We start from the raw sequence: 21,205 nt of genomic DNA, 5'->3' as shown, positions 1-21,205 counted from the left end.
AATTTTTAAAAGGAAAAATTAGAAAACTGAATGACGATGAGGAGGCCTACCGGGGCCACTAAAATTTACTGACCCTGGGCCTGTTTTACAACAGAATTCAACGACTTATTAACCTTTGGAATTTACAAACATCATTGATTTCTTTGATGTGCTAGGAGAAGTAGTCCCGCTGCCAGACACGACTGGCATCATGGATATGTTCGGTAGACCTTGCCGTGGTGGCGGGGCTTTTCACTAAAGGGCAACCAAACAGCAAGAAAGAATGGATTCACAAAATTCAATGAAAGTACCCATGTGAGTAGGCCGGAAACGGGAAATCTCACCATCGGTCCCAGGACTGATGCTCAAGTGCGCGCGGATTGTGGGGGCGTACAATTTCTTGCAGTGCCACGGGTGATCGTGGAAAGATTAGATCCACAGAACATCGTTAAAGGAGAAAAAATGAGAAAAGGAAGCGCGTCGAGCCTTCTGAGTGTGTCAAGCTGCAGTAGCGGAAAGACCGTACATAGCGCCATCCACTCAGAAGTAGACGACGAGGCGACAGAAGAGGCTCGTGAGATATGCTCGCGACTCAGAAAGGAGGAGGCGACTTGCCTCGACAAAATGGAGTTGGAGGTCGCAAAGATGATAAAATCTTGCGACATTCAAAAGAACCTCAACAGGACCGTAAAAGATGGACTCAGAGCTATCGAAGTCCTGTTGAAAGAGGCAAAAGTAAAGCATGCCGCGGCCGATGAGTCGGACTTCGATTTGGCATGCGTTCTCAGCGGTGCGGAGTGTAGCGGTGAGGACCGTAAGGAAAAGAGAGAGCGTTCCTACAGGCGTAATCTCAAAAGCGTCATAAGAGATGCTCAGAAACGGAAGCGAGAGGGTGACAGTCCAGAGGAGAATCGAACCCAAACCGATAAGAGGAAAAAGGAGGAAGCTCCTTCAATGAAAACGGAAGTACCAGATCCAAAGACTCCTCAATTGGAAAGAATGAGGTCAAAAAGATCCGCAGTTCTAATCCTAGTCGGTCAAGAATTAACGTATGCTAACTTTCTGGGTAATCTTCGCAAAGAGGTCAACCCGGACGACTGCCATACGAGAATAGAAGCAGCAAAAGCTACGAAAAAGGGAGACCTTTTAATTAAGATCAGAGGAGGCTCCGACAAGGACGCTTTCACCGCTGAGGTGACCAAAGCGGTTGGAAGCATGGGTAAGGTGCAGTCGTTGGATCGAAGAGTTACACTCGAGATCCGTGATTTGGATTGCCTTACCCAAGAAGCCGAGGTGTAACAAGTGTTGTCGAAAGCGATATGAAAGCCAGGAAGCAGTAAAGTGACGGTCTTAGGACCCAACCGCCGAGGGATGAAGCTCGCAGTTGTAGTCACCAACCTGGAAGAGGCGAATAGGCTGGAGAAATTGGGACACGTAAAAATTGGTTTTATGTGTTGCCCAATTAAAAAAAGAGTAATGGTCGTCCGGTGTCATCGATGCTTGGGATACCCAAGTTGCTTTTGATGCGAGGAAAAGTATAGCAATAAGGTGTCAACCACCCATATTGCAGGCAGCGGAGGATGCGGAGTCTTTAGGACGGCCCTTGAGGAGGCGAAGAAGACTCTCGCAAGAACTAAAAGTAAATAAGAAGTATTAAAAGGAGCGAATAATTTATTTTATTTATTTAAATTATTTTTTTTGTGGTTTTTTACTGTCCTTTTAAATTTTTATTCTTCTAACTTTGATATATTTGTTTATTTATTCTTTTATTTGATATGTTTGTGTTTTTATTTAACTTTTCCTTTTACAATTTTACCTGTTGACCTTAATACATATGTGTTTAATTGATTCATTTCTGTTTTTTATGTCCGTTTACAATTTTGTCTTTTAACTTTTAACATTTGTTCCTTTATTCTTTGACATTAAAATAGTTTTAAATTTTAACTATTGACGCAGGAGAACCGCAGGAAAAGAACAAAGTCACAATAGCGACAGAGTTGGAGCGCCGCCCTCGAAGGCGAACTGTCTTACGACAGTTCCGAAGGTGGGTAAAGGTCTTCAGAAGGGTTACGGGTTTTCGTGGGTCGGGCCTGGCAGTAGGTCGCCAGCTTATTAAACAATTTTCATTTTATTTACTTTGTTTTATTTTCTTCTATTTATTTTTCATAAAGAAAAATTTATAGTGTCGAGTAATTGAGATTTCTAGTAACGAGATGTGATGCAAATTTAGTGATTGTAATATTTTCTATGTAACATTGACGATTGCGAATTCCACCCTTACAAAAGTTGGATGTGATTCCCAAATATTCAAGAGCACCAAGAATACGAAAACTGTTTTATTTCACCGGCCGCGGATAACTAGAATCTGTAATTTAGTAACTAATTTACCTGGGACTCACTGGCGAGAAGGAAGCGTTGAGACATGACGCCGCCAACTTGGCTGACAGGTTAGCCATTTATTCTCATTCTCAGCGCATCACGCCAGCAGTGATCAAATTAAAATAATAAAAAGTAAATAAAAAAAGATTCCATGTCGGATCGAGTAGCGTTAAGTGTCAGGCATAAGATCGATGGTGAGTCCCAGTAAAAGAATAATAAATTCTGTAAATTTAAATCCATTTAACGATGTATTTCGTTTCGATAGAAATGAGACAAGTGCTAATTTACGAGGAGGTGGTGATACACTGTTAAAAATCGGACTTCAACTTTACACCTAAAGTTTGAAAATTCTATTGTTTCCATCTCAGAAATTGTAAATATTATCATTTTATTGAATTAATTAATTAATTTTTTTTTAAATTTTTTTTTCTAGTGTCTGATTAGGACAATCAATATTGTCGAAACGTGAAAAAAAATGAGACTTTTATTTTATTTGACTCGAAAAGAATGACCTTCCTTCTTATATTTTTTGAAACCGTCTCATTTTTTACGATTATTTGAAATTATATAATTCTTCCACCAATTTAATAATTGGTCTTTAATAAGAATTCTGTAATTAAATTGATTGAATCTCACATAGTTGATTCGCCATTCTATAAAATATACTATAGCCATGACACATTAATTGACATTATTGCACTTATTTCTCTATTATATGAAAGATGTCATAAAACACAAGGTTGTGTCTAAATCGCATTAACGCATTAAGAGTCTATATTGCTGTTTATATTGTTCGTAAATTACTTTTTATCACCTTTCACGGAAAATACTCGTTTAATGTGAATTAGTTAAAAGTAATGGATTTTCAAGCGAAAAATATGCTGGAAATGGTATTCCAAAAATAAAAAAAAAATTTTTTAATTGAGAGAGAATTTGAAATACGAACCGTTCAATAATAACAAATACATGTTCGAATTAGTAGATTTGTTACAATTTTACAATGCTGCAAAACAAACAAAAATTTGTTTTATATTTTTTTAATTAAAAAATCTGTTGTAGATTAAAAAAAACATTTTTTAAACTAACAGAGACGAAAGTAATTAGAAATTTGATTCCTTTCAATGTTATTTATTTATTGACATGAAAATATGTTATATGTAAAGTGATCACGCTATATAAAATTATTTTGAAGGCACAGGAAAAAAGGCCGCCAGCAGTGATATACCCCGACAAAGTTGCAATAAGAATTTTTGAAGGGAAGCAACTTGAGGGTTGAAATTGGTTCCAGGGTACCGTTTATAGTTAAGGGGGGGGGGTAAGGTTTGACAACTTTTTTTTCCATTTTTTTTTTTTTACTGAAACTACAATATCTGAAGAATATTGTATTAAATTTTTAGACCATTCAGAGCAAAACTAACGAAGTTACAGTAGGTTATGACCGTACCTCTAACTTAGTTTGGCGCGCCTTTTTTGACCAAAGAAGGCAGAATTTTACGTAGAAAGGAGCAAAAAGCTGCCTTAGATAACGTTCTGTATGGACCCAGCATCGATGATGATACTTACGTATTTTATAAGAAAGTCCAGCTTTTTAAAGATATTTTCATTTTTTTAGTGTACAAAACTTTAAATCTATTTTCCCAAAAGTGTCATTTTTAAAGTCGGTGACCAACCTACCGGAAAAACTACTGAACCGATCGTTTTGAAATTTTGTACACTTATTCTACGTATAAATAGCTCTTAAGTGACGTCGAGTTTTTAAATTTTTTAAAATTATTAACAATTTTACAATAACAAATAGGTCGATTTTTTCGTCAAAAATCGTCATTTTGACTTGAAAATGGTGTCAAAAATTGAAAAATTTAAAAAAACTCTTCGTCACTTGAGAGATAAAGTAATAAACTAAACAAAACATTTTCACTTTTTGGTTTTAGTTGATCCAGTGATGCTGTAGGCTGGTCACCGCACAAACACTTTTTTTCTAGGCACCTGCGGAGATCTGCAATAACTTCGTTATTTCTATCTATTTTTTAACAAAATTTTTTTTTAATATTCTTCAAATGTTACACTATCATATAATAATATGTAAAATAAATCGACAGCAATAATTTCTTCTAAAAAAATTCATGAAAAAAGGTCTTTTTTAGACGAAACAAACCTTACCCCCCCTTAAAAAGAGAATATTTTTTTGAAAGATAAATTTCAACGTAGAAAAATTATCTGTTTTAGAAATCAAACATGCCATTTTAATTTTAATCACCCTTTATTTATATTAGTTTCCCCATAAGTGCTAATATAATATAAACAAAATAATAATTTCTAGAAATACAATAATCTTTTAGACTAAGTCGATATTATTGGGGTATTATGCTTACTACAGATATAATTCTATACAGGAAGGTCCATAGCTTCCTAATTTAACGTACTTCATGCTCTAACATTAACTCTCCATTATCCTATAATTGCGTAAGGTATATACAAAGCAACAGTTTCACGCAACAATGCATAATTGACTGGCAGGGATAGTATTGTTCAGATCATTATTAACAGTAGGTAATATTATGACAATGAACTGTTACACGGCAATTCTCTGAAAGTCAATGTTGCTTCAGTCAATGAAAACTATTTCTATTATTCATGTTATTGCACCATGTAATACATTTTATATATAAAATAAATGCGCTACATCATTATTTACATCGTAATATATTATATTCAAGCAAATTCACCGTCTAACATATCCACTTTAAGTGTACCCATGCAAAAGAACCTAGAAACCTCATTAAAAATCTGTGTGTACTTAATGGTGAATGAAAGAGAAAAAAAATTCTCTTCACAGCAGAAATCAAATCAAAATTTTTTGAAAAATTCTCTGGAAAATATTTTCATTGCGCGTTTCTCATTAGAATCCATTCGACCTGGTATCGTGAATGTAAGCATTTTAAAAATCTACATAAAAATCATCTAGATCGCTTTTCTTTTCTTTTTACACTGAGATTCAAATTCTCATATTCGTGGATCGATTTTCAAGTATATGTAAAAGTTTTATGACGAAATGGATCGTAGAATAGATGAGAGCTTTTTTTTTACAGCAAACGACATACTTTTTTGGATAATTTTTGTCATGCAATTTTTTTTCCGGAAACATTTAGTTTAGTAGCTTTTTGACTAATATTGATGATTAACATCAATGCAACATTGCAACATTTTAGAATTTAGCTTTTTTTTTTCTTTCATCTATATCCGCAATTTAATCGTTGATCCTCTTTTCTTTCTCCCTTAACAGCAATGATGGTGAATTTCCACCTCAATCTCACACCTGTTCATTCGTCCATGTACCGAGAGTGGTTTGAATGTCGGTGTACATGAGTAATCGTCCGTTTATTACTCGTCGAGAGTTTCATCCACGGAAAGGGATTAAAATGAAAAGACGCAGCAGGCAAAATGGGTGTTCTCGCAGTTGTACTAAATTCTACATTCAATTAAACAAGTGGCATCAATTTTCTCAACTTTTTCATTTCTCTGTCAATTTTTTTTTTCTCATTTACAATTCATTATTTCAATTTATTCATGCAAAATTAAAAAAAAGTAAGCCTCTTATATTTCAGGAGGGGAATTTTCTTTTAATTTTGTCAATTTTTAAATTAATAAATCCTCATCTTTTTGAAATTGAAAAATGTGAAAAAAAACAAAGAATTTATAAAGAGACAATTTCAAAAATTGCTTTAGCAAATTACATAAAATATTTGTACTTCGAGACGTGCGAGAGTGGTAAAAAACAATCTGAGAGGGGTGCTAACGACTGGCAATGAGCCAACAACTGATGCTCTTAACCCATACATCGTGGATGTAAATTATCTTCGCGCATTAAAACGTGATTATGTATAAGTTATGAGAAACTAACTCTAAATGTATCAGAGTATAAAAGACGAGTAATAAAGTTGATTAAAAGGATCGTGTATAAAAAATAAAGGATCTAAATGAAATAAGAACAAAAATATATAAAAACTAGGAGTGTTTTTATAAAACAAGGGGAAAAAATTCAGTTTACAGCAGAGATTTTTTGGAATTTAGTACATTATTCAGAGCATTGGACAAATGTGTGCATTGTGATATTTGTAATAAAAAAAATAAACTGCAAGAACATGCAAAACTATGTCACGAACTGCATAAAGTATTTTTCATTTTGAATTTCTGTTATACTCTAGAGAGAGAAAAAAGAGAAAGAGGGAGAGAGAGCAGCATCTTGGGAGCTATATTCCTCCCCATAAGCATGAAGAGTGGTATCACATTAGCTGCTACTTGGACCATGTCGCAATGGTGAAAACAAGTTTCTTGTTACTCTAAATAGAAGAAAGCATACGGAAAATTCATTACAAACATTTTACGTTAGAAAATATCTGACTTGATAAAGTTTCCAGTAATGCGCTCTAAGGGAATTTCTCAGAAAATTCCGATTAGATATTTTAACTCAAAATTATCACTAAATTTCCGATTATTGGAAATTCTACTTGAAATTTAAAACTGAAAATTGTGATTCGAAATTTCAACTGAAACTTCTGATTAAGGGGGGTTTCCATTGAATTTGAGGTTTAAATTTTGTTTAAAGAATTTATTTTCTTATTTTTTAAATTTATTTTTATTTTTTTTTTATTTATGTGCAATAGCACATAAAACTATAAATTCACAGTTTTTTCTCAATTGTGCAATTTTTTATAACCCAATTACCAAGTTTTATGCAAATGTGAACAATTTTGAAAAAAAATGTCCGCCATATTGGATCCGCCATTTTGAATTTTCCAAATTTCGGAAATCTGACTTCAGATTGGTAATCAGCGACCCCAAAAAACCCTGAGTAATTCAGATTTTCAAAGATTTTAATTTGAAACCTTTTCAAAATCCAATTATAACTAAAATTTTATGCTGTAATGTTTTTAATATTCAACCCGTGTAGAAAAATTTCGTGGCGCTAGCTAGCAGCGCTAGACTGCATGTAAATTTACTCTGTATCTAGCACTGCTAGTTAGCGCCAAGAAATTTTTCTACACGGGAATTATTATCTAAAATTTTAATTAAATAAATTTTTATTTGAAAATTCTACGAGAATTAAATTATATAAATATAAAAAAAATTTATTGAGTAATTGAATTCTTATAAAGAAATTTATCTACAAATTGTGACGCGCTCCCAAGAAAGGTACCTAAGAAGCAAAAAATTTGAAGTTATGTTTTAAATTTTGTAAGTAAAAATACAGAAAGAGAATCAATTATTAATTAAAAATTGTTGGTCTTCAAGTCTTTACTATATTCAAAATATTCAATGAATATTTGTTTCAAATTCAAATAATTAAAAATTAACTTTTAATCAAGATAAATCTAACTCGAACCCAACCTATAATTCGTTTGCTTCTTAGGTACCTTTCTTGGGAGAGCGTCACATATTGTTTAATAATTCAATACTTTTGACAAATTTTAATAAAACTTTTAACAATAATTATATTTTTCGAAGAATTCGATTAAAATTGTGTTAAAAATAATTTTATACTAAAAAGAATTTTATTATTTACGAAAATAATTTAATCCCTGTAGAAATTTTATTATTTATGAAAAGAATTGAATTATTGCGAATAAATTTATAAAAAAATTGTAAATAATTGAATTCCTGTGAAATTATGATTATTTATAATTTAATTAAATGCTTGCGTAGAATTTTAAAAAAATTTCTTTTTAAATTGAATAAACAATTTAAAAAAATATTTCAAAAAATAATTTTTTTTTATTTAAAAAATAATTTTTAAATAAACAATTTTTTGAAAAGTGACATTTTTTTTACTTTTAATAATAATAATTCGATTTTTCTTGTTCTTTAGGACAAATAAAGAGACACGTATTTTTTTATTTAGCGAAAAAAAATTTTTTAGCTGAGTTATGAGTGTTTGAAAATTTTAGGACATATTGTGATTTTAGAGCTAAACAGCTGACAAATTATTTTCAAATCAAATAATGTTTCGGTATATAATATATATTTATTGCATGTTTATATGCAAACTTGAAAATTTTGAAAATTAACAAAATAGCGACCGTTAAATTTTTTTGGTAGCCATTTTCAATTACAAAATTTTAACCAAATATTCTAACTCAGCGACCCCAAAAACCTCCAAATGAATATTTTTATTCAATTATTTTTAGTGTTTTTAGTTTTCGATTTTTTGAAAAATGGCCACCATTTTGTTAATTTTCAAAATTTTCAAGTTTGCAAATAAAAAGTAGGTACCAAAAACACTACTAATCATCGCAAAACATAAACATGCAAAATATATATATGCCGATACATTACTCAAAATAATGAGATTTGTTATTTTCTGAAAAAAATTATAGCGACTTCCAAACAGTTTTAGCGGACATGAAACCTTTTAAAATTAGTTCCTTTTTTCATCTAGTAATCACATAAAAATTTTAAGAAAAATAAAAAAATGATGTTTTTGAGAAAATTGACTTTTTTGATTTTTCGAAAAATGTCCGCCATTTTGTTAATTTTCAAAATTTTTCAAATTTTCAAGTTTGCAAAGAAAAAGTATCAAAAACACTACTAAAATCAAGAAAAAAAACTGAAAAATATTTATTTTTGCAAAAATTAGAAAGATTTGAAAATAATTTGTCAGCTGTTTAGCTATAAAATCACGATATGTCCTAAAATTTTCAAACACTCATAACTCAGCTAAAATTTTTTTTTTTTCGCTAAATAAAAAAATACGTGTCTCTTTATTTGTCCTAAAGAACAAGAAAAATTACCTTTAACTTGATTTGGAATTTTTAACCTATTCGCCCTGCATGAATTGAGATAGAATCAGCCTGGAGCATATTTAGGACACTTGGGACTTATGTCAGGACCTTAGCGTGCCCTGAGAATGTTTCTACCATGTTCTGAAAATGTTTCAAACTTGTCTTGAGAATGTTCCAAAAATATATTAAGTTTGTTCTGAGAATGTCTCAAATAGGTCATAAAAATTTTCATAAAACATTCATAAAACATTTTAGGACGTCTTCAGGCCGGACTTAGAGTATGATTAAAATGCCTTTAAGGCAGCCTTAAGACATCTTCAGGATGTCTTTTTTAAGACAGTGATAAGATGTCTTTAGGATATTTTAAAGATTTTGTTTACAATGCCCTAAGAACGTTCTGAAAAAGATTCCCTAAGGAACCCCACTGTGAAGTTCTTTTTAATAAGAAATAGTTTTCTTAACTATAATTAATTAATTATCTATTTTTAAAAATTAAACATCATTGGCCTTCCTTAATATCAACTCGAAAGTGTATTTTAGCCTTTAGGTTACGTTAAATTTATCAAGCCATTTAATTTAACCAGTAGCGATGTCATTTAGCTGTAACGGTTATTCAAAGGAACACCGACTCGAGTAGCAAATGCGCCAAGTGAAATGGAAGAGAGAGCCTCTCGAAATTTATGTCGTGTAGCGAAAAGCATTTTAGTCTTGGGATCCTTATTCTACGGTGTGGAAAAGGAAGGGTCAAAATGACACCGGGAGGAAAAGGAGTGGCTCTCGTTTAGAAGATTAAGGCCATCTTATCTTACGGTTAAACGTCAATAGTTCTTCTATCCCCTCAGGAATGTTATACACATCTCCTGAAAATACCTCTATTATAAAGTTACTCTTTTTTAACCACAAGAAAAATTTATTCTGTTTCATAAATCCAACAATTTATAGATTTATTGATTTAAGGTACAAAAAAATGCTATCAAAGTAAATTTGATAAAAAAAAGTAATCGCTCTTTTCGTTATATATATATAAATTCCTATTCAGTTTTCAATGCTAATTTTATTGGTAAAAGTTGATACGCCTGGAAATAATAAAATGTACTTTAACCTTTTGGAAAATGACTTTTGGAGTATGCAGAATAAAATCGAGTTTAGTCGATGGCCATCTAGTCGGAAGATTGTGTCTTGAAATGCCTTTGAAATGGTTATACGGTTATACCTTCAAATAAGTTTACCTATAACGTGTAGGAAGCTGTTCTAGGGCCAATATATCTGTTATAGTAATGTTGAACCCCCAACTCCTAACGCCGCACCGGAGGGTAGTAAGCAAATAATCCAATCAGGCAGCTCCCGCGGAATGGCGTCGTCTCTTGGAAAATTCCTTCACTCTCAAGGAAAAAGAAGAAAAAAGAAAACACTTTTTTTTTGCCCTTATTCGTTATACTTTCTTGTTTTTTTTCCCTACTCTATTTTTCTTTATTTATACTGCTAGCGAGTACACCCCGATCTCTCGTCGCGCCGGATTTTCGTAATTTTTCAAGATTAATAACTCTGATCGGCTTCAATTTCACCCGCACATGTATATATATATCGATTATTTTTTTCTCTCTTCTTTTTTTTTCTTTTTGCTTACGAAAAGATTTATTAGACGACGTTCCAGGGGTTTTTCAATTTAATTCGACCTTGATCAATCAACCGAAAAATCCAAGCTCATGTGCCAACGCCTTCAATGAGTTTAAGGAAATCAACTGATTTTTTGCAAAAAGAAAAAGAGAAGAAAATTTCACTGAGCTAGTATAAAAAGTAGTGCTGTATCATCTCGGAGATGGTTATAAAGTTTATATATTAAAAGAACACTTTAAAAGATTGGAACTAGTTTATATAAAGTTTACTTTGAATTTAGTTTTATTTGAAGAATAAATTTCAGAATTTTGTTTCAGTAATAAACTGAGTGGTTTGTTTTTATTTTTTAATTTTTATTACAGTTTTTGCAAAAAGAGGAAAAGTATATTAGTAAAATTATTATTTCCCTGCATGAAAGTTGAATTTATTGAAGATGCCAGTAAAATACTATGTATATATCATTCTGGAAAGTTTCAAGAAAGATTAGTGAGATTTAGGTGGAATTTCTAAGGAAGCTTCCAAGGAGTTTGTTATGTTCACATAATAAATAGAAAGCTAAATCTACATCCTTTAGAGACATCCGATTTTAGTGCCCACAGTATTTAATATGATAAAAAAAAAATTTTAAACATGTTTTACACCTTAAAACCACCTTCAAGGTATATTACCACCGCAAACAATTAATATTTAACCTAATTGATGAATTAAATATTTTTCAGCTTCTATCTACTTTATAATTATTTATAAACATTTCCTGGTTGTTTAAAAATTGAAGACGATGATCAATAACCCCTTGAAAATCACCGTTAAAGTCAAATAACCACCTCTTTACGGTGAAAGTTTTTGTAAATGATTAAAAAATTTATAGATTCTAATTGCTTCTAAATTATAAACAATTTCTACGATAAAAGTTTTTGTGGATGAATAAAAAAAATTAAATGGATTCTAAGTGCTTCTGAATTGTAAATTAGTATTTCAAAGTTTCACAGATATGGATAATTTTAATAATAACATCACCTACCCTTGAAACCCACCCCTAATTTATATGATACTGACTTTAGTCTTCAACAATCAAAAAAATAACTTTTTAACTAATTATTATCATATTATCGCATTTACTCAATGCACTCCTTTCCACAACACCGTGGAGGGGATCTTTTTAACTACCATCAGCGCTAAATAGACACACAGATGTCACCTAGGTAGAAAATATATTACTCTATTCTAGAAGTTCTTAAAAAAATTTGTAATTTTCATTTTCATATTAATTTACTAACAGACACAAAAAAAGCTAAAAAATTATTGGGTAATATTGACCCCAACATTTCGAAATTTTGAAAACTGACATCATATTCGTAATCAACGACCCCGAAAATCCCCAAGTGACAAGTTTCACGCGAATCTAGTGAATTTTTGTAATTTTCGGTCGCCATATTGGATCTCCCATTTTGAATTTTTAAAAACTCACATCATATTCATAATCACCGACCCCAAGAACCCCTGAGTAACAAGTTTCATGCGAATCTGGTGAATTTTTATAATTTTCGGTCACCATATTGGATCCGACATTTTGAATTTTTTAAAACTGACATCGGATTCGTAATCAACGACCCTGAAAACCCCCGAGTAACAAGTTTCAGGCGAATCTGATGAATATTAAATTTATCGTCCGCCATATTGGATCTGCCATTTTGAATTTTGAAAATATGAAAAATCCGACTTCAGATTCGTAATCAGCGATCCCGAAAATCCTCGAGTAACAAATTTTAAACGAATCTGGTAGATTTTTAAATTGTTTGGTTTATTTGGGTTATTAACTTTTTTTTACAAAGTTTACAATATTTTTAAACATATGTTACTGTGGAAGCCGAAAAGAAATCTTTTCTTAAATTTATACCTTTTTTTAAAAATTTTTGTCATTTTTTGCGCTTTTTGAAGGGGTGTATTTCAAAAAGGATAGTTTTTTTTAGAAAATGACATGCATAATATGTATTTGTTACTCTCGCTCACCCCTTTAAAATGAGACCTTAGCGGAGTTGATCCGTTAAGTTTTAAGAAAGTTATGATTTTTTGAGGTAGGTGGTACGTATGTGTGCCACTGGACATTAAAGGGTTAATAGCCAAGTACACTTTAGGGGGTTTTCAGAGTTGCTGATTAAGAATCTGAAGTCGGATTTTTCATATTTTTAAAATTCAAAATGGCGGACTTATTTTTAAAATTCTTCAAATTCACTTGAAACTTGTTACTCGGGTGTTTTTGGGGTCGCTTATTACAAATATGAAGTCAGTTTTTTAAAATTCAAAATGGCGGATCCAATATGGCGGAATTTTTTTTTAAATAATGATCGAAATCGATTGAAACTTGTTATTCAGGGGTTTTTGGGGTCGTTGATAACGAATATGAAGTCAGATTTTTAAAATTCGAAATATATTAATATTATATAAGAATTTGCAATTAGGAATACCAAAAAATCCACAGCTACCAAGATTCATATAAATCAAATAAATTTTGAAGAATTTGTCGTCTTAAATGCATCAGACATTTTATGTTTTTAAAAACTGAATTCATACTTGTAATCAGCAACCTTAAAAACTTCCAAGTAACAAGTTTTATGTGAATTAGATTAATTTTAAAAAATGCGTCCGTTATTTTGAATTTTGTAAATCTAATTCCAAATTTGTATTTAGTGACCCCAAAAATGTACGAGTAATAAGATTGAAGCGAATCTGTTCAGTTTTTAAAAAAATAAGTCCGCCATATTGAATCTGCCATTTTGAATTTTTAAAATCTTCAGCTACGCGAAAACACCCGAGTAATAAATCTCAAATAAATCTGATTGATTTTCAAAATTATTTATTCCATCATAGGAGAGAATGTTGTTTATTGTTATTATGAAATGTTGTTTATTATTTTATTTCTTATTATTTATTATTCATTTATCATTATGTTTTTGTTTCTTTTCTGTTAGCTGTTGTAAGAGTTTGACTATAGCTGTAAATTTGGAATTTTGAGTAATATTTATTAGTTTTAAAGTTATGATGACTTTAATGAATTTGTGGTGCAGCGTATGTAACACTGGGCGTTAAAGTGGTAAAATATATTTCAGAAGTTAAATTTCTCTATAGATCTGCTAATGATTCTAACTTTCAATTTCAGAGGAACATCTTTAGGACATAAGTTCAAAGAATGTTTTAAAGACGTTTTAGATACAACTTTTACCCTCGTGTCCACTTTTTTCCCATAAGGTATCAGTAAACAACTCTATTTTCCTTTCAAATAATGGTAAAGGTTTCCCAAAAACTTCAAATTGAAGTTTTTTTTGGAGATTCCTGTAGATCTTTCTATCATAATTCTAGTTAAAGTTTAGATTCTGGTGGAAGCTTCTCATGAGAACACTGAGAAGGTTTCTTTCAAATTTAGTGAATGCTCCTCTTCTAATTTTCGTGAAAATAACTTCCCTGAAGTTTGAGGTAGATATTCCTTATAATTTTCCTATGTATGTAAGTTACCCTTATGATTTTCGGTATATGTTCTACTAAATATTTTAGCAGAAGTATTCTCAAAGATTACAGTAGATGTTCCTTTTGTTACTGTAGTGGCAGTTTTCTTGAATATTATGGTGAAGATTCCTGATGAGATTTCAGTGAAGGTGTTTCTTATGGTTTCAGTAAATGTTTCATTTGATATTAAAGTGGAATTTTCCCTAAAGATATCAACGGAAGTTATTGCCGTACTTGCAGTGTAGGTCACCCTAAAAATTCTAGTAGAATTTCTTTTTAATGTTTTAGCGTAAGTTCTCTTATGAAGATATCGGTAGATGTTTCTCTTGATATTCTCTTGTCAGTTCTCCTGTAGATGTTGGTGAAAATTCCTCAGAAAAATTCAATGAACTTGAACATAATTTGATATTGTTGTGGAAGATTCCCTAAAGATACTGGTATATAATCATTTCAACTCAAAGCCCTTCAAGGAACAAAATACATACCTACAGGTTGACATCCTTCCATGACAAGGTACTATCTAATATTAATCCTAAATCTTTTACAGTTTCTTTAAAAACAATTGGAATGACCCTTACAAAAAGAGAGGGAAATATTATGGTAGAAGGTTTATTTGTTGATGTAATTAGCATGGCTTGAGTCTTATCCAAGTTAAGATCGAGTCTATTATCATTGGCCCACTGCACAACATAATCAATATCAATTTGTATTTTTTAACAATTCTTTAGGTCTGAAATAAATAAATTATAAAGTAAAGATGAAAGTGAGGCACCTTGCGGAACGCCACATTTAACATTATCCCACTCTGAGTAGTTACCATCCCCATCAAGTATCCATGGAAATCTCGAATCCAGATAAGACCCAAACCAATTGCAAACAAATTTGGATAACATAAATGAATGCAATTTATTTATTAATAAATTATAATTGACTGAAGGAAATGCTTTTGAGAAATCAAAGAACACCACAAATGTAACATTTTTCGAATCCTGTTTAATGTAAGTTATAAATTTTAAAGGAGCAGTACAAGTGCTATGTTTAGCGCGAAAACCTGATTGCAAAGGTTCTAATAAATCATTAGAAGATAAGAGAGATGTTAACTGCTTACAGGCTATTCTTTCCAAGGGTATATCCATAGAGCAAACTAAGAAGAAGGGTCTATAGTCAGCAGGTATCTTTGGATTTTGTATTTTTGGTATATAACGAACAGAACTCATTTTCCAATATCAAGAAAAATTCAAGATTGAAGGGAACAATTATAAATGTTTAACAAAATGGGAAAAATAACGGGAAGGGACAAATTAATCATTTTTATAGATATATAATCCAATCGCGTTTGATTTAATAGATGCAAGGGTATGTATAAAAGTTTCAGGAGAGATATCAGAAAAAAAGAATTTGTCATCATCAAAAATATCTACATTGTAGTGAAATTCTATAGAACTTTTTCAGCTGGGTGCATGTTTTTCATGATCCTAAATATTCTAGTAGATGAAAATAAAATCCTTCACAATCGGATTATATCAAGAAATAGTAAATAGAGCATTTAATATTAAATCCTTCAACACTCCTTGAGGAATTAAAGAAGAAATCAACAAAAATTTCCTCTCGAGTGTAAATGAAACTCGAACTGTATATAACGTTATTGAAATCCTCGGATTAGGTAAAAGGGAGACTAGGAGTTTCTCTCACGATTACTCACTACATAATACCCTCTACATATAGTATAGACGTAGGCACACATGTGAGAGGCAGTTTCACCTTACATTTGCCCTCTTGCGTAGCAGTGGGTAATTCAAATTCCAGGATTATATACCAGCAGGATCCTTTGGAAGAGGTTTTTGGTTATGGTGTGAGAATTTGCTGGGCGTGTATGTGGTACACGCACTTATGCATCGCGTTATGTAGATTCCAGGATCATATTGCGCGATATACGCGAATTAACGTACGTGCCAGTAGCGCCCTTCAATGTAATAGCTTAAGCCATTTACATCGTCCAACCGAATGCACTTGTCTCTGTGTTTTGAGTTTATGTGTTCTCACGCATATGTATCTAGATATGAATTTCCACGTGCACATGTATTCGTTAGATGTAAACGAGCCATTGAGACTATGACTGGTCCGCGATTTACATTTCGTATGCATATAATATGCCACGAAACTGTAAAGCTTGGATCATATATGATCTACTTGAAGGTATCACACATATTGTTACGTAATTTCGTAAAAATTTAGATCTATTGCTTCATCACTTGGAATTTACATTTTTCTGGAATTCTTTCAATAAATCTGAATTTAACCAGTACTTTTTTGCAGTTTGCATAGATGGTAGATTTAATTTTTTGTTATTAGTCTAATAGCATATATACAAAATGATGATATCTATTTCAACTGTTCAAATATCGGATTAAATACAAACAAGTTAGTCTGAAATAATCCGGAAATTGTAGGTAGGCAAATATTTTCCGAATTAGTACGAATGTAGTTTGTATACAAGAAGTCAAATTCAAAATTACAATTTACAAACAGGATATTCGGTACAGGTGCGGCGTTTGGGTTCCAATGAAAAAAATATAAATGATAGCAACTATTATTTGAAAATTTTTCACTAGAGAAAAATATTTTCATAGACGTTATACTAGCAATATGTTGTCAGTTAAATTACTGCGGACAGTTTTTCTCATCGAATCTATTGATGGAATATATGGTAGAACAATTTAAAATAATCATACCTGTTATTAGTTATTTCATCCTTATTTTGCCAAACGTATAAATAAGTATTGGAGAAAAGCTTACCTGAAACAAAAAAAGAAATTAAATACAAAAATTCAATTTTTTATAATAATTGAAACCGTTTATTTTTCTTTTTAAAGATATTAATATTAAGGTAAAATATATTCAAAAATTTTAATAAATAAATTCGTAAAATTAACTTTTCAAAAATATATCTAAATAATTTTTGAAAGACGCAATAGTTTTACAAAATACAAAACAATTAAAAAATTTTTTTTTTTAAATTGAAATTTGGTAAAATTTTTTTAAAAAATAATTTAAATTTAGTAAAACCTTTGAAAAATAATTTAAATTTGCCATGAATTTTAATTAAATTCCTTAAAATAATTAAATTTGGTAATATTTTTAATAAAATTTCTGAAAATAATTGAATTTTGCAAAGAGTTAAAAAAAAAAATTTTTATTATTAAAATTATAGATGAATTAGAATTTTAATAAAATTCCAGAAAAAAATTGAATTTTACAAAGAGTTTTATTAAAAGTATAGATGAATTTGAATTTTATTAAAATTTCAGGAAAAAATTGAATTTTGCGAAGAGTTTTTATTAAAATTCATGAAAATAATTGAATTTTTCAATAAAATTCTTTTAAAAATGCTTGAAAATTGAATTTAGACAAAAATTTTATTAAAATTCCTGAAAATCATTGAATTTTGCAATAAATTTTTTAAAAATTCCTGAAAAATGAAATTTAGACATAAATATTAAAATTCATGAAAATAATTAAATTTTGCAACGAATTTTAATAAAATTCCAGAAAAAAATTGAATTTTACAAAGAGTTTTATTAAAATTCATGAAAAGAATTGAATTTTTCAAAAAATTAAAAAAATATCCTGAAAATTGAATTTAGAGAAAAATTTTTATTAAAATTCCTGAAAATAATTGAATTTTGCAATACATTTTTTTAAAATTTCTTAAAATTGGATTTAAACAAAGATTTTATTAAAATTCATGAAAATAATTGAATTTTGCAAGGAATTTTAATAAAATTCCTGAAAATTGAATGTAGACAAAAATTTTATTAAAATTTCTGAAAATAATTGAATTTTGCAAAGAGTTTTATTAAAATTATAGATGAATTGGAATTTTAATAAAATTCCAGAAAAAAATTGAATTTTGCAAAGAGTTTTATTAAAATTCATGAAAATAATTTAATTTTTCAATTAATTTTTTTAAAAATTCTGGAAAATTGAATTTAGTCAAAAATTTTATTAAAATTCTTGAAAATAAATGAATTTTGCAAATAAATTTTTTAAAAATTCCTGAAAAATGAAATTTAGACATAAATTTTATTAAAATTCATGAAAATAATTGAATTTTTCAATAAATTTTTTAAAAATTTCTGAAAAATGAAATTTAGACATAAATTTTAGTAAAATTCCTGAAAATAATTGAATTTTGCAATACATTTTTTAAAAATTTTTTAAAAATTGGATTTAGACAAAAATTTTATTAAAATTCATGAAAATAATTGAATTTTGCAACGAATTTTAATAAAATTCCTGAAAATTTAATGTAGACAAAAATTTTATTAAAATTTCTGAAAATAATTGAATTTTGCAAAAAGTTTTATTAAAATTATAGATGAATTCGAATCTTAATAAAATTTCAGGAAAAAATTGAATTTTGCAAAGAGTTTTTATTAAAATTCATGAAAATAATTGAATTTTTCAAAAAATTTTTTAAAAATTCCTGAAAAATGAAATTTATACATAAATTTTATTAAAAATTCATGAAAATAATTGAATTTTGCAACGAATTTTAATAAAATTCCCTAAAATAATTAAATTTTGTATAAAAAAATTTATTAAACAAATAAATAATTGAGTTTTTAAAAATTACTAAAAAAAATTATTAAATTTTTGATGAATTTTAATTATTAATAATTTCTCAAAAATTCTAAAATAGTAAATTTTAAAAAATTTCAAATTACTTTGTCAGAGAATTACTTTTTTAAAAACTATTTTAATATTTTCATTTTTTAACGAATTTACACTTGAATATTATTTATTACAATTTTAAAAAATTCAATTAATTCCAAAATTTTCAATAAAAATTCTATAATAGTTAATTTTCAAAAATTATAATAAAATACTTGTAAAAAAGGATTTATTTTCAATTAATTTTACTAAATTTCAATTATTCAAAATCTTTTCAATTGTATATTTCAAAAATTTAAATAAAAAAAATTTTCGAAAATAAGATGCATTTTTTATATTAAAAATATGGTATTTTGTCGCAAAATTTGGAAGAAAAGTCGAAAATGTCGCAAATTTTTAATATAAGTCGATAAAAGTCGAAATAATTATAATATCCGAGGCCTGAAAATACAAAATATTTATGAATTTTACAGAATGATAATTGATTATGAATCTAACAACAAATTTTTTATTTTTACATCATATTTGTAATCAGCGACCCCGACAACCCCAGAATAATAAATTCTAAGCGAATCCAATCATTTTTAAAATATTTGTATTTACGGACAGTGTGAGTCAATTCTTATGCTTGACAAATGTTAAAAAAACGGGCGGATACCAGAGTTTAAATTTACTTTAGAAACAAGTTTCTAGAAACTTTTACCATATTGTAGGGTTTCATTAGAAGACAAATTTTCACTAAAAATGTGAATTTGGAAAAAAATGGTCATAGAGGCTGTTTCTGCACGAACTGCTTGAAATGTAAAGAGTGTGATTTGTGTTAGCGAACCCAGAAGGTATTAATTAAATAAAAGTAAGTAAAAACCGAATATTTAATGTGTATTTATATTTTTTCTATTCGGCTTTGAAAAGTTGTAAAAGTTGGACGAATGAATTATGCTACTTTACTGCCGATGCCCTAATGTAAATGCAATTTCGTTGATACTTCAGCTTGCAAAGTCAGCTGCTCGTATATGCTTGAAAAGACTCGAGGAAAAAGAGGAGCTTTTTACCATCCACGTGTCACATTTACACTAAAGTTCTTTCTAAATGTGTGTGGATGTGTGTATATATACATGCATAAATATGTATAGGGACCAAATATAGCTCAGTGTGTGAGTGTATAAGTATACGTGACAAGTAAGACTGATCCTAGGACGATGCCTTTTGCCTATTAAGTATACCTGAGGAGACGTAAAGCAGACATGAGAATAAGGGGAAAATGCTTTTAAAACTTTTCTTTTTTTTTTTTTAATAGACAATCGTTATTATATATCGATTGCAGGCAACGTGACCTAGGTTGTTTATATATATACTGTCACATTCAACTATAAAGTTTGTGTCTTTAATTTCACTTTATTTTTCCACGATCATTCATTTTCCGATGTTTTCAACTCTGTATAAAGTTCCCGAGTGAAATGTCTATAAAAATTCGATCAATACCCGTATAAACTGTTTTCTCCTTTTTCTCCTATATTCCTTCATTATGAGAAACTATCAGTCGTTTTCTTAGCACTTTTGAAAATAACAACTTTTTCAAACCGATATATATTGAACTAAAAATGGAGAAAAATATTTTTAAGCACGAAATAAACTTCTGAAAACAAAATCGACAAAATTTTGTCCTATATGGTTTTGCAATTATTAAAATTAACAACTTTAACTTCTTTTAAATTTTAGTTATAATAATATAATCATAAACGGCTAATTTTTTCAAAACATGGATAAAATATGTAAATATTTAAAAATTAAAATCGGGGAAATTTTCTATAAATATACCAAAAGTAAAAAAAAAACAAATTTTCGAATATTATTTACAAAACGAAATTTTATTAATTTGAAAATTAATGTAAGTTTTAAAAGAAATTTTTCTGTAGAAAAAATTTGAAATTCTTGGAATGAAATATATTGAGAAGTTATAATGTCAACATACCAGAGACGAAAAAGTGTAAACTCTTTGGAATAGAATATGAAAAGGCACATGCACTTTAAACTCATTCACGAAAAGTCATAGCATAGTGACATCAAACTAACCACTAGCAAACTCAACAAGATACTATTCTCAAGAATGGGGCTCCCTTTTTTATATATCCTAAGAGTAGGCGGTGAGATGAAGGTGGCACTGTTGGATGTTTTTCTTTTTCCACTTCTTTTTATATCTATAAAATACTCGTTCATTTTTTAAAAATTTTCATTTGTTGTATTAGAATAAACTAAAACAATAATTTCACGATTCC

At 29.3% G+C, this 21,205-nt stretch overlaps 1 protein-coding gene across 2 annotated transcripts in view; it reads right to left on the bottom strand.

Moving 5' to 3' along the window:
* Positions 1–21,002, bottom strand: part of LOC122509213 (protein rhomboid-like) — an 81,554-nt gene extending 60,552 nt beyond the window's left edge. The window contains exon 1 of one of the 2 annotated variants that reach the window (XM_043623074.1): positions 20,902–21,002. The gene's annotated coding sequence lies outside the window, so the exon portion shown is untranslated. Of the gene's footprint in view, positions 1–16,987; positions 17,046–20,901 lie in introns of those variants that run through there. The other variant, XM_043623075.1, reaches the window with a different exon arrangement.
* Between the last annotated feature and the right edge of the window lie 203 nt (positions 21,003–21,205).

The sequence above is a fragment of the Leptopilina heterotoma genome, unplaced genomic scaffold, assembly GCF_015476425.1.
Source record: "Leptopilina heterotoma isolate Lh14 unplaced genomic scaffold, ASM1547642v1 Lhet_6, whole genome shotgun sequence".
Taxonomy (NCBI): Eukaryota; Metazoa; Arthropoda; class Insecta; order Hymenoptera; family Figitidae; genus Leptopilina; species Leptopilina heterotoma.
This window is presented reverse-complemented; position numbering and strand designations above follow the sequence as displayed.